The sequence below is a fragment of the Salvelinus fontinalis genome, unplaced genomic scaffold (genome assembly GCF_029448725.1).
Source record: "Salvelinus fontinalis isolate EN_2023a unplaced genomic scaffold, ASM2944872v1 scaffold_0843, whole genome shotgun sequence".
NCBI classification, from domain to species: Eukaryota; Metazoa; Chordata; class Actinopteri; order Salmoniformes; family Salmonidae; genus Salvelinus; species Salvelinus fontinalis.
This window is the reverse complement of record NW_026601052.1, coordinates 18,525-43,198: the sequence shown is the minus strand read 5'-3', so window position 1 is coordinate 43,198 and position 24,674 is coordinate 18,525. Positions and strand designations below refer to the sequence as shown.

The 24,674-nt window shown below is 47.4% G+C and overlaps 1 protein-coding gene across 1 annotated transcript in view; it reads right to left on the bottom strand.

Annotated features, from left to right (window-relative positions):
* LOC129847437 (aryl hydrocarbon receptor-like) overlaps positions 1-24,674 on the bottom strand; it is a gene marked incomplete at its 3' end in the record, with an annotated part of 81,261 nt that overhangs the window by 40,787 nt on the left and 15,800 nt on the right.

The following is a 24,674-nucleotide window of genomic DNA, read 5'->3' as shown; positions in this document are numbered from 1 at the left end:
CGAGGACTTGCCCATCCCCGTAGTAGAATGACGTCATCTCTCAGGCAGTCCCATCCCCACAGTAGAATAACTCAGGAAGTCTGCAACCACAATTATTTTCCCCCCTTTATTCATACAGGTAAGTAATTTAAGAATGTATTCTTATTTACAACGACGACCTGTCCACAATCTTGTTGTATTCTCATACGATGGCCAAAAGAATCCCCTCCACCTCTGGTTCACATCAACCTACACCCATCCCCTTATCAGAGCCGAGTCAACGCTGCTCACTCATCTAAACAAGTCAAAGTTTAGTTGTTGGCTCATACTACAGACTATCAAACACTGCACACCAAATGGCATCCTATTCCCTATATAGTGACCTACTTTTGACCAGAACCCATACCCTTGACAAACGTAGTGCACTAAACCAGGGAATAAAGTGCCATTTGGGATGCAGGAGACCACTGTTTGATAACCCTCCTCAGGAGTCTGAGGAGTCAAGAGTTCAACAAGTCTGTTCTAATATAGATTACTCAGGCAAACACCCCCCCACTCCCCTCAGGAGTCTGAGGAGTCAAGAGTTCAACAAGTCTGTTCTAATATAGATTACTCAGGCAAACACCCCCCCTCTCCCCTCGGGAGTCTAGGAACTCTGCCGATGACACAAAGCACCACAGCAACAACAACACAACATAAAGGCCAGGAATCCTGGCTGCTAGCAGGTCTGAGGAAACTAAATAAGAGTAGAACATTTTATTCTACTGGCTTTTTCCTCGTGCAAGTCGAGCTAATTGAATTGTTGAGTCACTCAAAATATGAAGGGCTCCCCAAGGGAAGATCTTGCAAAATTTGAGGCTAAATGTTTACATCTCAGACAGCTAGCCTACAAGTTCTAAGAAATACATTAAAATCATTTTCAGCTTCCTTGCTTTATTTTGTGGTTGTGCAAATGTTGGATTGAATGCACAATTTAAAACACTTGCCCCCCCATCCCTGATGCATGTCTAAATATTGGACTATAAATTGTGCTTTCCTGTATTATACTTAGAAAAAAATGTATTCTATTCTACTGAGCCATTTACTTTGTTTGTATTCTTACCCTTTATTATGTCTTCTTGTCAAGAAGGAACATTTTAGGGTTGGGCAGTATCAAGATATTCATATCGTCATACAGTCCAATTCGCATACAGGGATATACAGTATTACAGGCGTATTAGTACACAAGGAGGCGCCAAAAAAAAAAAAAAAAAAAACAGGCGCCCATTAACAAAATGCCAACAAAATTAGCACACAGATTTCAATGGAGGCTGCTAGCTAAGTATTCTAATGAGCGCAAATGAAAATAAACGAATTGCAAAGACAGGCAATCCATCTCATAAATTTATACATACATAGGTAGGTGCTACAGAATGACATTTCCGAGAGACATTGTGCAAATGAACAAAGTTTTGACACATGCTTGTCTGAAGGAAGAACAGTACAGGCTCTGGACCAGCATGTGTAGGCTACATGCTGTGTCTGTGTGGAGTCTGGAGTCACTAGGGCAACGGACCAGGCTGCTCTGCTCGGAGAATAGAGGGTAGGAGGAGACGGTTGAGAACGTAGGAGAAAGAAACACAAGGAAATTAAAAGATAGCACTGCCAGCTGTACAAATAACTCATCCAAAGGTTTGGCTTCTCAAACACGGCAGAAAGCTAAAACAATATGACCCATCACCTTATTAATTCAGCCGCTTAGATTAAGTAGCAAGTTAAACTTCGGGGTCACGTTTACGCAGAATTCTGAAAACTCTTAATCTCACGTTCTGTAAACGCAGATGTAAAATGGATCTTATTGTAATTTCTGCTTTGCATTAGACTCATTTCGTGCTTCAGTTGCACTTCTCCACTCAGATGAGAATTCAGGAATGGGCATTCTATCCGCAGACAGTGCTCTGACTGATGTGGAGCTACTGTTCTCCATCATTCTATCAGCAGACAGCGCTCTGACTGACGTGGAGCTACTGTTCTCCATCATTCTATCAGCAGACAGCGCTCTGACTGACGTGGAGCTACTGTTCTCCATCATTCTATCAGCTGACAGCACTCTGACTGATGTGGAGCTACTGTTCTCCATCATTCTATCAGCTGACAGCACTCTGACTGATGTGGAGCTACTGTTCTCCATCATTCTATCAGCAGACAGCGCTCTGACTGACGTGGAGCTACTGTTCTCCATCATTCTATCAGCAGACAGCGCTCTGACTGACGTGGAGCTACTGTTCTCCATCATTCTATCAGCAGACAGCGCTCTGACTGATGTGTAGCTACTGTTCTCCATCATTCTATCAGCAGACAGCGCACTGACTGATGTGTAGCTACTTTTCTCCATCATTCTATCAGCAGACAGCACTGACTGACGTGGAGCTACTGTTCTCCATCATTCTATCAGCAGACAGCGCTCTGACTGATGTGTAGCTACTGTTCTCCATCATTCTATCAGCAGACAGCGCTCTGACTGATGTGGAGCTACTGTTCTCCATCATTCTATCAGCAGACAGCGCTCTGACTGACGTGGAGCTACTGTTCTCCATCATTCTATCAGCAGACAGCGCTCTGACTGATGTGTAGCTACTGTTCTCCATCATTCTATCAGCAGACAGCGCTCTGACTGATGTGTAGCTACTGTTCTCCATCATTCTATCAGCAGACAGCGCTCTGACTGATGTGGAGCTACTGTTCTCCATCATTCTATCAGCAGACAGCGCTCTGACTGACGTGGAGCTACTGTTCTCCATCATTCTATCAGCAGACAGCACTCTGACTGATGTGTAGCTACTGTTCTCCATCATTCTATCAGCAGACAGCACTGACTGATGTGTAACTACTGTTCTCCATCATTCTATCAGCAGACAGCACTCTGACTGATGTGTAGCTACTGTTCTCCATCATTCTATCAGCAGACAGCACTGACTGATTTGTAACTACTGTTCTCCATCATTCAATCAGCAGACAGCGCACTGACTGATGTGTAGCTACTTTTCTCCATCATTCTATCAGCAGACAGCACTGACTGATGTGGAGCTACTGTCCTCCATCATTCTATCAGCAGACAGTGCTCTGACTGATGTGTAGCTACTGTTGTCCATCATTCTATCAGCAGACAGCGCTCTCACTGATGTGGATCTACTGCTCGCCATCATTCTATCAGCAGACAGCGCTCTGATGTGGAGCTACTGTTCTCCATCATTCTATCAGCAGACAGCGCTCTGACTGATGTGGAGCTACTGTTCTCCATCATTCTATCAGCAGACAGCGCTCTGACTGATGTGGTGCTACTGTTCTCCATCATTCTATCAGCAGACAGCGCTCTGACTGATGTGGTGCTACTGTTCTCCATCATTCTATCAGCAGACAGCGCTCTGACTGATGTGGAGCTACTGTTCTCCATCATTCTATCAGCTGACAGCACTCTGACTGATGTGGAGCTACTGTTCTCCATCATTCTATCAGCAGACAGCGCTCTGACTGATGTGGAGCTACTGTTCTCCATCATTCTATCAGCAGACAGCGCTCTGACTGATGTGGAGCTACTGTTCTCCATCATTCTATCAGCTGACAGCACTCTGACTGATGTGGAGCTACTGTTCTCCATCATTCTATCAGCAGACAGCGCTCTGACTGACGTGGAGCTACTGTTCTCCATCATTCTATCAGCAGACAGCGCTCTGACTGACGTGGAGCTACTGTTCTCCATCATTCTATCAGCAGACAGCGCTCTGACTGATGTGTAGCTACTGTTCTCCATCATTCTATCAGCAGACAGCGCACTGACTGATGTGTAGCTACTTTTCTCCATCATTCTATCAGCAGACAGCACTGACTGACGTGGAGCTACTGTTCTCCATCATTCTATCAGCAGACAGCGCTCTGACTGACGTGGAGCTACTGTTCTCCATCATTCTATCAGCAGACAGCGCTCTGACTGATGTGTAGCTACTGTTCTCCATCATTCTATCAGCAGACAGCACTGACTGATGTGTAACTACTGTTCTCCATCATTCTATCAGCAGACAGCGCTCTGACTGATGTGGAGCTACTGTTCTCCATCATTCTATCAGCAGACAGCGCTCTGACTGACGTGGAGCTACTGTTCTCCATCATTCTATCAGCAGACAGCACTCTGACTGATGTGTAGCTACTGTTCTCCATCATTCTATCAGCAGACAGCACTGACTGATGTGTAACTACTGTTCTCCATCATTCTATCAGCAGACAGCACTCTGACTGATGTGTAGCTACTGTTCTCCATCATTCTATCAGCAGACAGCACTGACTGATGTGTAACTACTGTTCTCCATCATTCTATCAGCAGACAGCGCACTGACTGATGTGTAGCTACTTTTCTCCATCATTCTATCAGCAGACAGCACTGACTGATGTGGAGCTACTGTTCTCCATCATTCTATCAGCAGACAGTGCTCTGACTGATGTGTAGCTACTGTTGTCCATCATTCTATCAGCAGACAGCGCTCTCACTGATGTGGATCTACTGCTCGCCATCATTCTATCAGCAGACAGCGCACTGATGTGGAGCTACTGTTCTCCATCATTCTATCAGCTGACAGCGCTCTGACTGATGTGGAGCTACTGTTCTCCATCATTCTATCAGCAGACAGTGCTCTGATGTGGAGCTACTGTTCTCCATCATTCTATCAGCAGACAGCGCTCTGACTGATGTGGTGCTACTGTTCTCCATCATTCTATCAGCAGACAGCGCTCTGACTGATGTGGAGCTACTGTTCTCCATCATTCTATCAGCTGACAGCACTCTGACTGATGTGGAGCTACTGTTCTCCATCATTCTATCAGCAGACAGCGCTCTGACTGATGTGGAGCTACTGTTCTCCATCATTCTATCAGCAGACAGCGCTCTGACTGATGTGGAGCTACTGTTCTCCATCATTCTATCAGCTGACAGCACTCTGACTGATGTGGAGCTACTGTTCTCCATCATTCTATCAGCAGACAGCGCTCTGACTGATGTGGAGCTACTGTTCTCCATCATTCTATCAGCTGACAGCGCTCTGACTGATGTGGAGCTACTGTTCTCCATCATTCTATCAGCGCTCTGACTGACGTGTAGCTACTGTTCTCCATCATTCTATCAGCAGACAGCGCTCTGACTGATGTGGAGCTATTGTTCTCCATCATTCTACCAGCAGACAGCGCTCTGACTGATGTGGAGCTACTGTTCTCCATCATTCTACCAGCAGACAGCACTGACTGATGTGGAGCTACTGTTCTCCATCATTCTATCAGCAGACAGCACTGACTGATGTGGAGCTACTGTTCTCCATCATTCTATCAGCAGACAGCGCTCTGACTGATGTGGAGCTACTGTTCTCCATCATTCTATCAGCAGACAGCGCTCTGACTGATGTGGAGCTACTGTTCTCCATCATTCTATCAGCAGACAGCGCTCTGACTGACGTGTAGCTACTGTTCTCCATCATTCTATCAGCAGACAGCGCTCTGACTGATGTGGAGCTACTGTTCTCCATCATTCTATCAGCAGACAGCGCTCTGACTGACGTGGAGCTACTGTTCTCCATCATTCTATCAGCGCTCTGACTGACGTGTAGCTACTGTTCTCCATCATTCTATCAGCAGACAGCGCTCTGACTGATGTGGAGCTATTGTTCTCCATCATTCTATCAGCAGACAGCGCTCTGACTGATGTGGAGCTACTGTTCTCCATCATTCTATCAGCAGACAGCGCTCTGACTGATGTGGAGCTACTGTTCTCCATCATTCTATCAGCAGACAGCACTGACTGATGTGGAGCTACTGTTCTCCATCATTCTATCAGCAGACAGCCCTCTGACTGATGTGGAGCTACTGTTCTCCATCATTCTATCAGCAGACAGTGCTCTGATGTGGAGCTACTGTTCTCCATCATTCTATCAGCAGACAGCGCTCTGACTGACGTGGAGCTACTGTTCTCCATCATTCTGTCAGCAGACAGCGCTCTGACTGACGTGGAGCAAATGTTCTCCATCATTCTACCAGCAGACAGCACTCTGACTGATGTGGAGGTACTGTTCTCCATCATTCTATAAGCAGACAGCGCTCTGACTGATGTGGAGCTGTTCTCCATCATTCTATCAGCAGACAGCGCTCTGACTGACGTGGAGCTACTGTTCTCCATCATTCTATCAGCAGACAGCGCTCCGACTGATGTGGAGCTACTGTTCTCCATCATTCTACCAGCAGACAGCGCTCTGACTGATGTGGAGCTACTGTTCTCCATCATTCTATCAGCAGACAGCGCTCTGACTGACGTGGAGCTACTGTTCTCCATCATTCTATCAGCAGACAGCACTGACTGATGTGGAGCTACTGTTCTCCATCATTCTATCAGCAGACAGCACTGACTAATGTGGAGCTACTGTTCTCCATCATTCTATCAGCAGACAGCACTGACTGATGTGTAGCTACTGTTCTCCATCATTCTATCAGCAGACAGCACTGACTGATGTGTAGCTACTGTTCTCCATCATTCTATCAGCAGACAGCGCACTGACTGATGTGGAGCTACTGTTCTCCATCATTCTATCAGCAGACAGCGCTCTGACTGATGTGGAGCTACTGTTCTCCATCATTCTATCAGCAGACAGTGCTCTGACTGATGTGGAGCTACTGTTCTCCATCATTCTATCAGCAGACAGCCCTCTTACTGATGTGGAGCTACTGTTCTCCATCATTCTATCAGCAGACAGTGCTCTGATGTGGAGCTACTGTTCTCCATCATTCTATCAGCAGACAGCGCTCTGACTGACGTGGAGCTACTGTTCTCCATCATTCTATCAGCGCTCTGACTGACGTGTAGCTACTGTTCTCCATCATTCTATCAGCAGACAGCGCTCTGACTGATGTGGAGCTACTGTTCTCCATCATTCTATCAGCAGACAGCGCTCTGACTGACGTGGAGCTACTGTTCTCCATCATTCTACCAGCAGACAGCACTCTGACTGATGTGGAGCTACTGTTCTCCATCATTCTATCAGCAGACAGCGCTCTGACTGATGTGGAGCTACTGTTCTCCATCATTCTATCAGCAGACAGCGCTCTGACTGATGTGTAGCTACTGTTCTCCATCATTCTATCAGCAGACAGCGCTCTGACTGACGTGTAGCTACTGTTCTCCATCATTCTATCAGCAGACAGCGCTCTGACTGATGTGGAGCTACTGTTCTCCATCATTCTATCAGCAGACAGCGCTCTGACTGACGTGTAGCTACTGTTCTCCATCATTCTATCAGCAGACAGCGCTCTGACTGATGTGGAGCTACTGTTCTCCATCATTCTATCAGCAGACAGCGCTCTGACTGACGTGTAGCTACTGTTCTCCATCATTCTATCAGCAGACAGCGCTCTGACTGACGTGGAGCTACTGTTCTCCATCATTCTATCAGCAGACAGCACTCTGACTGATGTGTAGCTACTGTTCTCCATCATTCTATCAGCAGACAGCGCTCTGACTGACGTGTAGCTACTGTTCTCCATCATTCTATCAGCAGACAGCGCTCTGACTGATGTGGAGCTACTGTTCTCCATCATTATCAGCAGACAGCACTCTGACTTACGTGGAGCTACTGTTCTCCATCATTCTACCAGCAGACAGCACTGACTGATGTGGAGCTACTGTTCTCCATCATTCTATCAGCAGACAGCGCTCTGACTGATGTGGAGCTACTGTTCTCCATCATTCTATCAGCAGACAGCGCTCTGACTGACGTGTAGCTACTGTTCTCCATCATTCTATCAGCAGACAGCACTCTGACTGATGTGGAGCTACTGTTCTCCATCATTCTATCAGCAGACAGCGCTCTGACTGACGTGGAGCTACTGTTCTCCATCATTCTATCAGCAGACAGCGCTCTGACTGACGTGGAGCTACTGTTCTCCATCATTCTATCAGCAGACAGCGCTCTGACTGATGTGTAGCTACTGTTCTCCATCATTCTATCAGTGCTCTGACTGATGTGGAGCTACTGTTCTCCATCATTCTATCAGCAGACAGCGCTCCGACTGATGTGGAGCTACTGTTCTCCATCATTCTATCAGCAGACAGCGCTCCGACTGATGTGGAGCTACTGTTCTCCATCATTCTATCAGCAGACAGCGCACTGACTGATGTGTAGCTACTTTTCTCCATCATTCTATCAGCAGACAGCACTGACTGACGTGGAGCTACTGTTCTCCATCATTGTATCAGCAGACAGCGCTCTGACTGACGTGGAGCTACTGTTCTCCATCATTCTATCAGCAGACAGCGCTCTGACTGATGTGTAGCTACTGTTCTCCATCATTCTATCAGCAGACAGCACTGACTGATGTGTAACTACTGTTCTCCATCATTCTATCAGCAGACAGCGCTCTGACTGACGTGGAGCTACTGTTCTCCATCATTCTATCAGCAGACAGCGCTCTGACTGATGTGTAGCTACTGTTCTCCATCATTCTATCAGCAGACAGCACTGACTGATGTGTAACTACTGTTCTCCATCATTCTATCAGCAGACAGCACTCTGACTGATGTGTAGCTACTGTTCTCCATCATTCTATCAGCAGACAGCACTGACTGATTTGTAACTACTGTTCTCCATCATTCAATCAGCAGACAGCGCACTGACTGATGTGTAGCTACTTTTCTCCATCATTCTATCAGCAGACAGCACTGACTGATGTGGAGCTACTGTTCTCCATCATTCTATCAGCAGACAGTGCTCTGACTGATGTGTAGCTACTGTTGTCCATCATTCTATCAGCAGACAGCGCTCTCACTGATGTGGATCTACTGCTCGCCATCATTCTATCAGCAGACAGCGCTCTGACTGACGTGTAGCTACTGTTCTCCATCATTCTATCAGCAGACAGCGCTCTGACTGACGTGGAGCTACTGTTCTCCATCATTCTATCAGCAGACAGCACTCTGACTGATGTGTAGCTACTGTTCTCCATCATTCTATCAGCAGACAGCGCTCTGACTGACGTGTAGCTACTGTTCTCCATCATTCTATCAGCAGACAGCGCTCTGACTGATGTGGAGCTACTGTTCTCCATCATTATCAGCAGACAGCACTCTGACTTACGTGGAGCTACTGTTCTCCATCATTCTACCAGCAGACAGCACTGACTGATGTGGAGCTACTGTTCTCCATCATTCTATCAGCAGACAGCGCTCTGACTGATGTGGAGCTACTGTTCTCCATCATTCTATCAGCAGACAGCGCTCTGACTGACGTGTAGCTACTGTTCTCCATCATTCTATCAGCAGACAGCACACTGACTGATGTGGAGCTACTGTTCTCCATCATTCTATCAGCAGACAGCGCTCTGACTGACGTGGAGCTACTGTTCTCCATCATTCTATCAGCAGACAGCGCTCTGACTGACGTGGAGCTACTGTTCTCCATCATTCTATCAGCAGACAGCGCTCTGACTGATGTGTAGCTACTGTTCTCCATCATTCTATCAGCGCTCTGACTGATGTGGAGCTACTGTTCTCCATCATTCTATCAGCAGACAGCGCTCCGACTGATGTGGAGCTACTGTTCTCCATCATTCTATCAGCAGACAGCGCTCCGACTGATGTGGAGCTACTGTTCTCCATCATTCTATCAGCGCTCTGACTGACGTGTAGCTACTGTTCTCCATCATTCTATCAGCAGACAGCGCTCCGACTGATGTGGAGCTACTGTTCTCCATCATTCTATCAGCAGACAGCACTGACTGATGTGGAGCTACTGTTCTCCATCATTCTATCAGCAGACAGCGCACTGACTGATGTGTAGCTACTTTTCTCCATCATTCTATCAGCAGACAGCACTGACTGACGTGGAGCTACTGTTCTCCATCATTGTATCAGCAAACAGGGCTCTGACTAACGTGGAGCTACTGTTCTCCATCATTCTATCAGCAGACAGCACTGACTGATGTGTAACTACTGTTCTCCATCATTCTATCAGCAGACAGCGCTCTGACTGACGTGGAGCTACTGTTCTCCATCATTCTATCAGCAGACAGCGCTCTGACTGATGTGTAGCTACTGTTCTCCATCATTCTATCAGCAGACAGCACTGACTGATGTGTAACTACTGTTCTCCATCATTCTATCAGCAGACAGCGCTCTGACTGATGTGTAACTACTGTTCTCCATCATTCTATCAGCAGACAGCGCTCTGACTGACGTGGAGCTACTGTTCTCCATCATTCTATCAGCAGACAGCGCTCTGACTGATGTGTAGCTACTGTTCTCCATCATTCTATCAGCAGACAGCACTGACTGATGTGTAACTACTGTTCTCCATCATTCTATCAGCAGACAGCACTCTGACTGATGTGTAGCTACTGTTCTCCATCATTCTATCAGCAGACAGCACTGACTGATTTGTAACTACTGTTCTCCATCATTCAATCAGCAGACAGCGCACTGACTGATGTGTAGCTACTTTTCTCCATCATTCTATCAGCAGACAGCACTGACTGATGTGGAGCTACTGTTCTCCATCATTCTATCAGCAGACAGTGCTCTGACTGATGTGTAGCTACTGTTGTCCATCATTCTATCAGCAGACAGCGCTCTCACTGATGTGGATCTACTGCTCGCCATCATTCTATCAGCAGACAGCGCTCTGACTGACGTGTAGCTACTGTTCTCCATCATTCTATCAGCAGACAGCGCTCTGACTGACGTGGAGCTACTGTTCTCCATCATTCTATCAGCAGACAGCACTCTGACTGATGTGTAGCTACTGTTCTCCATCATTCTATCAGCAGACAGCGCTCTGACTGACGTGTAGCTACTGTTCTCCATCATTCTATCAGCAGACAGCGCTCTGACTGATGTGGAGCTACTGTTCTCCATCATTATCAGCAGACAGCACTCTGACTTACGTGGAGCTACTGTTCTCCATCATTCTACCAGCAGACAGCACTGACTGATGTGGAGCTACTGTTCTCCATCATTCTATCAGCAGACAGCGCTCTGACTGATGTGGAGCTACTGTTCTCCATCATTCTATCAGCAGACAGCGCTCTGACTGACGTGTAGCTACTGTTCTCCATCATTCTATCAGCAGACAGCACACTGACTGATGTGGAGCTACTGTTCTCCATCATTCTATCAGCAGACAGCGCTCTGACTGACGTGGAGCTACTGTTCTCCATCATTCTATCAGCAGACAGCGCTCTGACTGACGTGGAGCTACTGTTCTCCATCATTCTATCAGCAGACAGCGCTCTGACTGATGTGTAGCTACTGTTCTCCATCATTCTATCAGCGCTCTGACTGATGTGGAGCTACTGTTCTCCATCATTCTATCAGCAGACAGCGCTCCGACTGATGTGGAGCTACTGTTCTCCATCATTCTATCAGCAGACAGCGCTCCGACTGATGTGGAGCTACTGTTCTCCATCATTCTATCAGCGCTCTGACTGACGTGTAGCTACTGTTCTCCATCATTCTATCAGCAGACAGCGCTCCGACTGATGTGGAGCTACTGTTCTCCATCATTCTATCAGCAGACAGCACTGACTGATGTGGAGCTACTGTTCTCCATCATTCTATCAGCAGACAGCGCACTGACTGATGTGTAGCTACTTTTCTCCATCATTCTATCAGCAGACAGCACTGACTGACGTGGAGCTACTGTTCTCCATCATTGTATCAGCAAACAGGGCTCTGACTAACGTGGAGCTACTGTTCTCCATCATTCTATCAGCAGACAGCACTGACTGATGTGTAACTACTGTTCTCCATCATTCTATCAGCAGACAGCGCTCTGACTGACGTGGAGCTACTGTTCTCCATCATTCTATCAGCAGACAGCGCTCTGACTGATGTGTAGCTACTGTTCTCCATCATTCTATCAGCAGACAGCACTGACTGATGTGTAACTACTGTTCTCCATCATTCTATCAGCAGACAGCGCTCTGACTGACGTGGAGCTACTGTTCTCCATCATTCTATCAGCAGACAGCGCTCTGACTGATGTGTAGCTACTGTTCTCCATCATTCTATCAGCAGACAGCACTGACTGATGTGGAGCTACTGTTCTCCATCATTCTATCAGCAGACAGCGCTCTGACTGACGTGGAGCTACTGTTCTCCATCATTCTATCAGCAGACAGCACTCTGACTGATGTGTAACTACTGTTCTCCATCATTCTATCAGCAGACAGCACTCTGACTGATGTGTAGCTACTGTTCTCCATCATTCAATCAGCAGACAGCGCACTGACTGATGTGTAGCTACTGTTCTCCATCATTCTACCAGCAGACAGCGCTCTGACTGATGTGGAGCTACTGTTCTCCATCATTCTATCAGCAGACAGCGCTCTGACTGACGTGGAGCTACTGTTCTCCATCATTCTATCAGCAGACAGCACTGACTGATGTGTAGCTACTGTTCTCCATCATTCTATCAGCAGACAGCACTGACTAATGTGGAGCTACTGTTCTCCATCATTCTATCAGCAGACAGCACTGACTGATGTGTAGCTACTGTTCTCCATCATTCTATCAGCAGACAGCACTGACTGATGTGTAGCTACTGTTCTCCATCATTCTATCAGCAGACAGCGCACTGACTGATGTGGAGCTACTGTTCTCCATCATTCTATCAGCAGACAGCGCTCTGACTGATGTGGAGCTACTGTTCTCCATCATTCTATCAGCAGACAGTGCTCTGACTGATGTGGAGCTACTGTTCTCCATCATTCTATCAGCAGACAGCCCTCTGACTGATGTGGAGCTACTGTTCTCCATCATTCTATCAGCAGACAGTGCTCTGATGTGGAGCTACTGTTCTCCATCATTCTATCAGCAGACAGCGCTCTGACTGACGTGGAGCTACTGTTCTCCATCATTCTATCAGCGCTCTGACTGACGTGTAGCTACTGTTCTCCATCATTCTATCAGCAGACAGCACTGACTGATGTGGAGCTACTGTTCTCCATCATTCTATCAGCAGACAGCGCTCTGACTGACGTGGAGCTACTGTTCTCCATCATTCTATCAGCAGACAGCACTCTGACTGATGTGTAGCTACTGTTCTCCATCATTCTATCAGCAGACAGCACTGACTGATGTGTAACTACTGTTCTCCATCATTCTATCAGCAGACAGCACTCTGACTGATGTGTAGCTACTGTTCTCCATCATTCTATCAGCAGACAGCGCTCTGACTGATGTGGAGCTACTGTTCTCCATCATTCAATCAGCAGACAGCGCACTGACTGATGTGTAGCTACTTTTCTCCATCATTCTATCAGCAGACAGCGCTCTGACTGATGTGGAGCTACTGTTCTCCATCATTCTACCAGCAGACAGCGCTCTGACTGATGTGGAGCTACTGTTCTCCATCATTCTATCAGCAGACAGCGCTCTGACTGACGTGGAGCTACTGTTCTCCATCATTCTATCAGCAGACAGCACTGACTGATGTGTAGCTACTGTTCTCCATCATTCTATCAGCAGACAGCACTGACTAATGTGGAGCTACTGTTCTCCATCATTCTATCAGCAGACAGCACTGACTGATGTGTAGCTACTGTTCTCCATCATTCTATCAGCAGACAGCACTGACTGATGTGTAGCTACTGTTCTCCATCATTCTATCAGCAGACAGCGCACTGACTGATGTGGAGCTACTGTTCTCCATCATTCTATCAGCAGACAGCGCTCTGACTGATGTGGAGCTACTGTTCTCCATCATTCTATCAGCAGACAGTGCTCTGACTGATGTGGAGCTACTGTTCTCCATCATTCTATCAGCAGACAGCCCTCTGACTGATGTGGAGCTACTGTTCTCCATCATTCTATCAGCAGACAGCGCTCTGACTGACGTGGAGCTACTGTTCTCCATCATTCTATCAGCGCTCTGACTGACGTGTAGCTACTGTTCTCCATCATTCTATCAGCAGACAGCGCTCTGACTGATGTGGAGCTACTGTTCTCCATCATTCTATCAGCAGACAGCGCTCTGACTGACGTGGAGCTACTGTTCTCCATCATTCTACCAGCAGACAGCACTCTGACTGATGTGGAGCTACTGTTCTCCATCATTCTATCAGCAGACAGCGCTCTGACTGATGTGGAGCTACTGTTCTCCATCATTCTATCAGCAGACAGCGCTCTGACTGATGTGTAGCTACTGTTCTCCATCATTCTATCAGCAGACAGCGCTCTGACTGACGTGTAGCTACTGTTCTCCATCATTCTATCAGCAGACAGCGCTCTGACTGATGTGGAGCTACTGTTCTCCATCATTCTATCAGCAGACAGCGCTCTGACTGACGTGTAGCTACTGTTCTCCATCATTCTATCAGCAGACAGCGCTCTGACTGATGTGGAGCTACTGTTCTCCATCATTCTATCAGCAGACAGCGCTCTGACTGACGTGTAGCTACTGTTCTCCATCATTCTATCAGCAGACAGCGCTCTGACTGACGTGGAGCTACTGTTCTCCATCATTCTATCAGCAGACAGCACTCTGACTGATGTGTAGCTACTGTTCTCCATCATTCTATCAGCAGACAGCGCTCTGACTGACGTGTAGCTACTGTTCTCCATCATTCTATCAGCAGACAGCGCTCTGACTGATGTGGAGCTACTGTTCTCCATCATTATCAGCAGACAGCACTCTGACTTACGTGGAGCTACTGTTCTCCATCATTCTACCAGCAGACAGCACTGACTGATGTGGAGCTACTGTTCTCCATCATTCTATCAGCAGACAGCGCTCTGACTGATGTGGAGCTACTGTTCTCCATCATTCTATCAGCAGACAGCGCTCTGACTGACGTGTAGCTACTGTTCTCCATCATTCTATCAGCAGACAGCACTCTGACTGATGTGGAGCTACTGTTCTCCATCATTCTATCAGCAGACAGCGCTCTGACTGACGTGGAGCTACTGTTCTCCATCATTCTATCAGCAGACAGCGCTCTGACTGACGTGGAGCTACTGTTCTCCATCATTCTATCAGCAGACAGCGCTCTGACTGATGTGTAGCTACTGTTCTCCATCATTCTATCAGCGCTCTGACTGATGTGGAGCTACTGTTCTCCATCATTCTATCAGCAGACAGCGCTCCGACTGATGTGGAGCTACTGTTCTCCATCATTCTATCAGCAGACAGCGCTCTGACTGATGTGGAGCTACTGTTCTCCATCATTCTATCAGCGCTCTGACTGACGTGTAGCTACTGTTCTCCATCATTCTATCAGCAGACAGCGCTCCGACTGATGTGGAGCTACTGTTCTCCATCATTCTATCAGCAGACAGCACTGACTGATGTGGAGCTACTGTTCTCCATCATTCTATCAGCAGACAGCGCACTGACTGATGTGTAGCTACTTTTCTCCATCATTCTATCAGCAGACAGCACTGACTGACGTGGAGCTACTGTTCTCCATCATTGTATCAGCAGACAGCGCTCTGACTGACGTGGAGCTACTGTTCTCCATCATTCTATCAGCAGACAGCGCTCTGACTGATGTGTAGCTACTGTTCTCCATCATTCTATCAGCAGACAGCACTGACTGATGTGTAACTACTGTTCTCCATCATTCTATCAGCAGACAGCGCTCTGACTGACGTGGAGCTACTGTTCTCCATCATTCTATCAGCAGACAGCGCTCTGACTGATGTGTAGCTACTGTTCTCCATCATTCTATCAGCAGACAGCACTGACTGATGTGCAGCTACTGTTCTCCATCATTCTATCAGCAGACAGCGCTCTGACTGACGTGGAGCTACTGTTCTCCATCATTCTATCAGCAGACAGCACTCTGACTGATGTGTAGCTACTGTTCTCCATCATTCTATCAGCAGACAGCACTGACTGATGTGTAACTACTGTTCTCCATCATTCTATCAGCAGACAGCACTCTGACTGATGTGTAGCTACTGTTCTCCATCATTCTATCAGCAGACAGCACTGACTGATTTGTAACTACTGTTCTCCATCATTCAATCAGCAGACAGCGCACTGACTGATGTGTAGCTACTTTTCTCCATCATTCTATCAGCAGACAGCACTGACTGATGTGGAGCTACTGTTCTCCATCATTCTATCAGCAGACAGTGCTCTGACTGATGTGTAGCTACTGTTGTCCATCATTCTATCAGCAGACAGCGCTCTCACTGATGTGGATCTACTGCTCGCCATCATTCTATCAGCAGACAGCGCTCTGACTGACGTGTAGCTGCTGTTCTCCATCATTCTATCAGCAGACAGCGCTCTGACTGACGTGGAGCTACTGTTCTCCATCATTCTATCAGCAGACAGCACTCTGACTGATGTGTAGCTACTGTTCTCCATCATTCTATCAGCAGACAGCGCTCTGACTGATGTGGAGCTACTGTTCTCCATCATTATCAGCAGACAGCACTCTGACTTACGTGGAGCTACTGTTCTCCATCATTCTACCAGCAGACAGCACTGACTGATGTGGAGCTACTGTTCTCCATCATTCTATCAGCAGACAGCGCTCTGACTGATGTGGAGCTACTGTTCTCCATCATTCTATCAGCAGACAGCGCTCTGACTGACGTGTAGCTACTGTTCTCCATCATTCTATCAGCAGACAGCACTCTGACTGATGTGGAGCTACTGTTCTCCATCATTCTATCAGCAGACAGCGCTCTGACTGACGTGGAGCTACTGTTCTCCATCATTCTATCAGCAGACAGCACTGACTGATGTGGAGCTACTGTTCTCCATCATTCAATCAGCAGACAGCGCACTGACTGATGTGTAGCTACTTTTCTCCATCATTCTATCAGCAGACAGCACTGACTGATGTGGAGCTACTGTTCTCCATCATTCTATCAGCAGACAGTGCTCTGACTGATGTGTAGCTACTGTTGTCCATCATTCTATCAGCAGACAGCGCTCTCACTGATGTGGATCTACTGCTCGCCATCATTCTATCAGCAGACAGCGCTCTGACTGACGTGTAGCTACTGTTCTCCATCATTCTATCAGCAGACAGCGCTCTGACTGACGTGGAGCTACTGTTCTCCATCATTCTATCAGCAGACAGCACTCTGACTGATGTGTAGCTACTGTTCTCCATCATTCTATCAGCAGACAGCGCTCTGACTGATGTGGAGCTACTGTTCTCCATCATTATCAGCAGACAGCACTCTGACTTACGTGGAGCTACTGTTCTCCATCATTCTACCAGCAGACAGCACTGACTGATGTGGAGCTACTGTTCTCCATCATTCTATCAGCAGACAGCGCTCTGACTGATGTGGAGCTACTGTTCTCCATCATTCTATCAGCAGACAGCGCTCTGACTGACGTGTAGCTACTGTTCTCCATCATTCTATCAGCAGACAGCACTCTGACTGATGTGGAGCTACTGTTCTCCATCATTCTATCAGCAGACAGCGCTCTGACTGACGTGGAGCTACTGTTCTCCATCATTCTATCAGCAGACAGCGCTCTGACTGACGTGGAGCTACTGTTCTCCATCATTCTATCAGCAGACAGCGCTCTGACTGATGTGTAGCTACTGTTCTCCATCATTCTATCAGCGCTCTGACTGATGTGGAGCTACTGTTCTCCATCATTCTATCAGCAGACAGCGCTCCGACTGATGTGGAGCTACTGTTCTCCATCATTCTATCAGCAGACAGCGCTCCGACTGATGTGGAGCTACTGTTCTCCATCATTCTATCAGCGCTCTGACTGACGTGTAGCTACTGTTCTCCATCATTCTATCAGCAGACAGCGCTCCGACTGATGTGGAGCTACTGTTCTCCATCATTCTATCAGCAGACAGCACTGACTGATGTGGAGCTACTGTTCTCCATCATTCTATCAGCAGACAGCGCACTGACTGATGTGTAGCTACTTTTCTCCATCATTCTATCAGCAGACAGCACTGACTGACGTGGAGCTACTGTTCTCCATCATTGTATCAGCAGACAGCGCTCTGACTGACGTGGAGCTACTGTTCTCCATCATTCTATCAGCAGACAGCGCTCTGACTGATGTGTAGCTACTGTTCTCCATCATTCTATCAGCAGACAGCACTGACTGATGTGTAACTACTGTTCTCCATCATTCTATCAGCAGACAGCGCTCTGACTGACGTGGAGCTACTGTTCTCCATCATTCTATCAGCAGACAGCGCTCTGACTGATGTGTAGCTACTGTTCTCCATCATTCTATCAGCAGACAGCACTGACTGATGTGTAACTACTGTTCTCCATCATTCTATCAGCAGACAGCGCTCTGACTGACGTGGAGCTACTGTTCTCCATCATTCTATCAGCAGACAGCGCTCTGACTGATGTGTAGCTACTGTTCTCCATCATTCTATCAGCAGACAGCACTGACTGATGTGGAGCTACTGTTCTCCATCATTCTATCAGCAGACAGCGCTCTGACTGACGTGGAGCTACTGTTCTCCATCATTCTATCAGCAGACAGCGCTCTGACTGATGTGGAGCTACTGTTCTCCATCATTCTATCAGCAGACAGCACTGACTGATGTGTAACTACTGTTCTCCATCATTCTATCAGCAGACAGCACTCTGACTGATGTGTAGCTACTGTTCTCCATCATTCTATCAGCAGACAGCACTGACTGATGTGTAACTACTGTTCTCCATCATTCTATCAGCAGACAGCACTCTGACTGATGTGTAGCTACTGTTCTCCATCATTCTATCAGCAGACAGCACTGACTGATTTGTAACTACTGTTCTCCATCATTCAATCAGCAGACAGCGCACTGACTGATGTGTAGCTACTTTTCTCCATCATTCTATCAGCAGACAGCACTGACTGATGTGGAGCTACTGTTCTCCATCATTCTATCAGCAGACAGTGCTCTGACTGATGTGTAGCTACTGTTGTCCATCATTCTATCAGCAGACAGCGCTCTCACTGATGTGGATCTACTGCTCGCCATCATTCTATCAGCAGACAGCGCTCTGATGTGGAGCTACTGTTCTCCATCATTCTATCAGCTGACAGCGCTCTGACTGATGTGGAGCTACTGTTCTCCATCATTCTATCAGCAGACAGTGCTCTGATGTGGAGCTACTGTTCTCCATCATTCTATCAGCAGACAGCGCTCTGACTGATGTGGTGCTACTGTTCTCCATCATTCTATCAGCAGACAGCGCTCTGACTGATGTGGAGCTACTGTTCTCCATCATTCTATCAGCTGACAGCACTCTGACTGATGTGGAGCTACTGTTCTCCATCATTCTATCAGCAGACAGCGCTCTGACTGATGTGGAGCTACTGTTCTCCATCATTCTATCAGCAGACAGCGCTCTGACTGATGTGGAGCTACTGTTCTCCATCATTCTATCAGCTGACAGCACTCTGACTGATGTGGAGCTACTGTTCTCCATCATTCTATCAGCAGACAGCGCTCTGACTGACGTGGAGCTACTGTTCTCCATCATTCTATCAGCAGACAGCGCTCTGACTGACGTGGAGCTACTGTTCTCCATCATTCTATCAGCAGACAGCGCTCTGACTGATGTGTAGCTACTGTTCTCCATCATTCTATTAGCAGACAGCGCACTGACTGACGTGTAGCTACTTTTCTCCATCATTCTATCAGCAGACAGCACTGACTGACGTGGAGCTACTGTTCTCCATCATTCTATCAGCAGACAGCGCTCTGACTGACGTGGAGCTACTGTTCTCCATCATTCTATCAGCAGACAGCGCTCTGACTGATGTGTAGCTACTGTTCTCCATCATTCTATCAGCAGACAGCACTGACTGATGTGTAACTACTGTTCTCCATCATTCTATCAGCAGACAGCGCTCTGACTGATGTGGAGCTACTGTTCTCCATCATTCTATCAGCAGACAGCGCTCTGACTGACGTGGAGCTACTGTTCTCCATCATTCTATCAGCAGACAGCACTCTGACTGATGTGTAGCTACTGTTCTCCATCATTCTATCAGCTGACAGCACTCTGACTGATGTGGAGCTACTGTTCTCCATCATTCTATCAGCAGACAGCGCTCTGACTGATGTGGAGCTACTGTTCTCCATCATTCTATCAGCAGACAGCGCTCTGACTGATGTGGAGCTACTGTTCTCCATCATTCTATCAGCTGACAGCACTCTGACTGATGTGGAGCTACTGTTCTCCATCATTCTATCAGCAGACAGCGCTCTGACTGACGTGGAGCTACTGTTCTCCATCATTCTATCAGCAGACAGCGCTCTGACTGACGTGGAGCTACTGTTCTCCATCATTCTATCAGCAGACAGCGCTCTGACTGATGTGTAGCTACTGTTCTCCATCATTCTATCAGCAGACAGCGCACTGACTGACGTGTAGCTACTTTTCTCCATCATTCTATCAGCAGACAGCACTGACTGACGTGGAGCTACTGTTCTCCATCATTCTATCAGCAGACAGCGCTCTGACTGACGTGGAGCTACTGTTCTCCATCATTCTATCAGCAGACAGCGCTCTGACTGATGTGTAGCTACTGTTCTCCATCATTCTATCAGCAGACAGCACTGACTGATGTGTAACTACTGTTCTCCATCATTCTATCAGCAGACAGCGCTCTGACTGATGTGGAGCTACTGTTCTCCATCATTCTATCAGCAGACAGCGCTCTGACTGACGTGGAGCTACTGTTCTCCATCATTCTATCAGCAGACAGCACTCTGACTGATGTGTAGCTACTGTTCTCCATCATTCTATCAGCAGACAGCACTGACTGATGTGTAACTACTGTTCTCCATCATTCTATCAGCAGACAGCACTCTGACTGATGTGTAGCTACTGTTCTCCATCATTCTATCAGCAGACAGCACTGACTGATGTGTAACTACTGTTCTCCATCATTCTATCAGCAGACAGCGCTCTGACTGATGTGTAGCTACTGTTGTCCATCATTCTATCAGCAGACAGCGCTCTCACTGATGTGGATCTACTGCTCGCCATCATTCTATCAGCAGACAGCGCTCTGATGTGGAGCTACTGTTCTCCATCATTCTATCAGCTGACAGCGCTCTGACTGATGTGGAGCTACTGTTCTCCATCATTCTATCAGCAGACAGTGCTCTGATGTGGAGCTACTGTTCTCCATCATTCTATCAGCAGACAGCGCTCTGACTGACGTGGAGCTACTGTTCTCCATCATTCTATCAGCAGACAGCGCTCTGACTGATGTGTAGCTACTGTTCTCCATCATTCTATCAGCAGACAGCACTGACTGATGTGGAGCTACTGTTCTCCATCATTCTATCAGCAGACAGCGCTCTGACTGACGTGGAGCTACTGTTCTCCATCATTCTATCAGCAGACAGCACTCTGACTGATGTGTAGCTACTGTTCTCCATCATTCTATCAGCAGACAGCACTGACTGATGTGTAACTACTGTTCTCCATCATTCTATCAGCAGACAGCACTCTGACTGATGTGTAGCTACTGTTCTCCATCATTCTATCAGCAGACAGCACTCTGACTGATGTGTAACTACTGTTCTCCATCATTCTATCAGCAGACAGCACTCTGACTGATGTGTAGCTACTGTTCTCCATCATTCTATCAGCAGACAGCACTGACTGATTTGTAACTACTGTTCTCCATCATTCAATCAGCAGACAGCGCACTGACTGATGTGTAGCTACTTTTCTCCATCATTCTATCAGCAGACAGCACTGACTGATGTGGAGCTACTGTTCTCCATCATTCTATCAGCAGACAGTGCTCTGACTGATGTGTAGCTACTGTTGTCCATCATTCTATCAGCAGACAGCGCTCTCACTGATGTGGATCTACTGTTGTCCATCATTCTATCAGCAGACAGCGCTCTCACTGATGTGGATCTACTGTTCTCCATCATTCTATCAGCAGACAGCGCTCTGACTGACGTGGAGCTACTGTTCTCCATCATTCTATCAGCAGACAGCACTCTGACTGATGTGTAGCTACTGTTCTCCATCATTCTATCAGCAGACAGCGCTCTGACTGATGTGGAGCTACTGTTCTCCATCATTATCAGCAGACAGCACTCTGACTTACGTGGAGCTACTGTTCTCCATCATTCTACCAGCAGACAGCACTGACTGATGTGGAGCTACTGTTCTCCATCATTCTATCAGCAGACAGCGCTCTGACTGATGTGGAGCTACTGTTCTCCATCATTCTATCAGCAGACAGCGCTCTGACTGACGTGTAGCTACTGTTCTCCATCATTCTATCAGCAGACAGCACTCTGACTGATGTGGAGCTACTGTTCTCCATCATTCTATCAGCAGACAGCGCTCTGACTGACGTGGAGCTACTGTTCTCCATCATTCTATCAGCAGACAGCGCTCTGACTGACGTGGAGCTACTGTTCTCCATCATTCTATCAGCAGACAGCGCTCTGACTGATGTGTAGCTACTGTTCTCCATCATTCTATCAGCGCTCTGACTGATGTGGAGCTACTGTTCTCCATCATTCTATCAGCAGACAGCGCTCCGACTGATGTGGAGCTACTGTTCTCCATCATTCTATCAGCAGACAGCGCTCCGACTGATGTGGAGCTACTGTTCTCCATCATTCTATCAGCGCTCTGACTGACGTGTAGCTACTGTTCTCCATCATTCTATCAGCAGACAGCGCTCCGACTGATGTGGAGCTACTGTTCTCCATCATTCTATCAGCAGACAGCACTGACTGATGTGGAGCTACTGTTCTCCATCATTCTATCAGCAGACAGCGCACTGACTGATGTGTAGCTACTTTTCTCCATCATTCTATCAGCAGACAGCACTGACTGACGTGGAGCTACTGTTCTCCATCATTGTATCAGCAGACAGCGCTCTGACTGACGTGGAGCTACTGTTCTCCATCATTCTATCAGCAGACAGCGCTCTGACTGATGTGTAGCTACTGTTCTCCATCATTCTATCAGCAGACAGCACTGACTGATGTGTAACTACTGTTCTCCATCATTCTATCAGCAGACAGCGCTCTGACTGACGTGGAGCTACTGTTCTCCATCATTCTATCAGCAGACAGCGCTCTGACTGATGTGTAGCTACTGTTCTCCATCATTCTATCAGCAGACAGCACTGACTGATGTGTAACTACTGTTCTCCATCATTCTATCAGCAGACAGCGCTCTGACTGACGTGGAGCTACTGTTCTCCATCATTCTATCAGCAGACAGCGCTCTGACTGATGTGTAGCTACTGTTCTCCATCATTCTATCAGCAGACAGCACTGACTGATGTGGAGCTACTGTTCTCCATCATTCTATCAGCAGACAGCGCTCTGACTGACGTGGAGCTACTGTTCTCCATCATTCTATCAGCAGACAGCACTCTGACTGATGTGTAGCTACTGTTCTCCATCATTCTATCAGCAGACAGCACTGACTGATGTGTAACTACTGTTCTCCATCATTCTATCAGCAGACAGCACTCTGACTGATGTGTAGCTACTGTTCTCCATCATTCTATCAGCAGACAGCACTGACTGATTTGTAACTACTGTTCTCCATCATTCAATCAGCAGACAGCGCACTGACTGATGTGTAGCTACTTTTCTCCATCATTCTATCAGCAGACAGCACTGACTGATGTGGAGCTACTGTTCTCCATCATTCTATCAGCAGACAGTGCTCTGACTGATGTGTAGCTACTGTTGTCCATCATTCTATCAGCAGACAGCGCTCTCACTGATGTGGATCTACTGCTCGCCATCATTCTATCAGCAGACAGCGCTCTGATGTGGAGCTACTGTTCTCCATCATTCTATCAGCTGACAGCGCTCTGACTGATGTGGTGCTACTGTTCTCCATCATTCTATCAGCAGACAGCGCTCTGACTGATGTGTAGCTACTTTTCTCCATCATTCTATCAGCAGACAGCACTGACTGATGTGGAGCTACTGTTCTCCATCATTCTATCAGCAGACAGTGCTCTGACTGATGTGTAGCTACTGTTGTCCATCATTCTATCAGCAGACAGCGCTCTCACTGATGTGGATCTACTGCTCGCCATCATTCTATCAGCAGACAGCGCTCTGATGTGGAGCTACTGTTCTCCATCATTCTATCAGCTGACAGCGCTCTGACTGATGTGGTGCTACTGTTCTCCATCATTCTATCAGCAGACAGCGCTCTGACTGATGTGGAGCTACTGTTCTCCATCATTCTATCAGCTGACAGCACTCTGACTGATGTGGAGCTACTGTTCTCCATCATTCTATCAGCAGACAGCGCTCTGACTGATGTGGAGCTACTGTTCTCCATCATTCTATCAGCAGACAGCGCTCTGACTGATGTGGAGCTACTGTTCTCCATCATTCTATCAGCTGACAGCACTCTGACTGATGTGGAGCTACTGTTCTCCATCATTCTATCAGCAGACAGCGCTCTGACTGACGTGGAGCTACTGTTCTCCATCATTCTATCAGCAGACAGCGCTCTGACTGACGTGGAGCTACTGTTCTCCATCATTCTATCAGCAGACAGCGCTCTGACTGATGTGTAGCTACTGTTCTCCATCATTCTATCAGCAGACAGCGCACTGACTGACGTGTAGCTACTTTTCTCCATCATTCTATCAGCAGACAGCACTGACTGACGTGGAGCTACTGTTCTCCATCATTCTATCAGCAGACAGCGCTCTGACTGA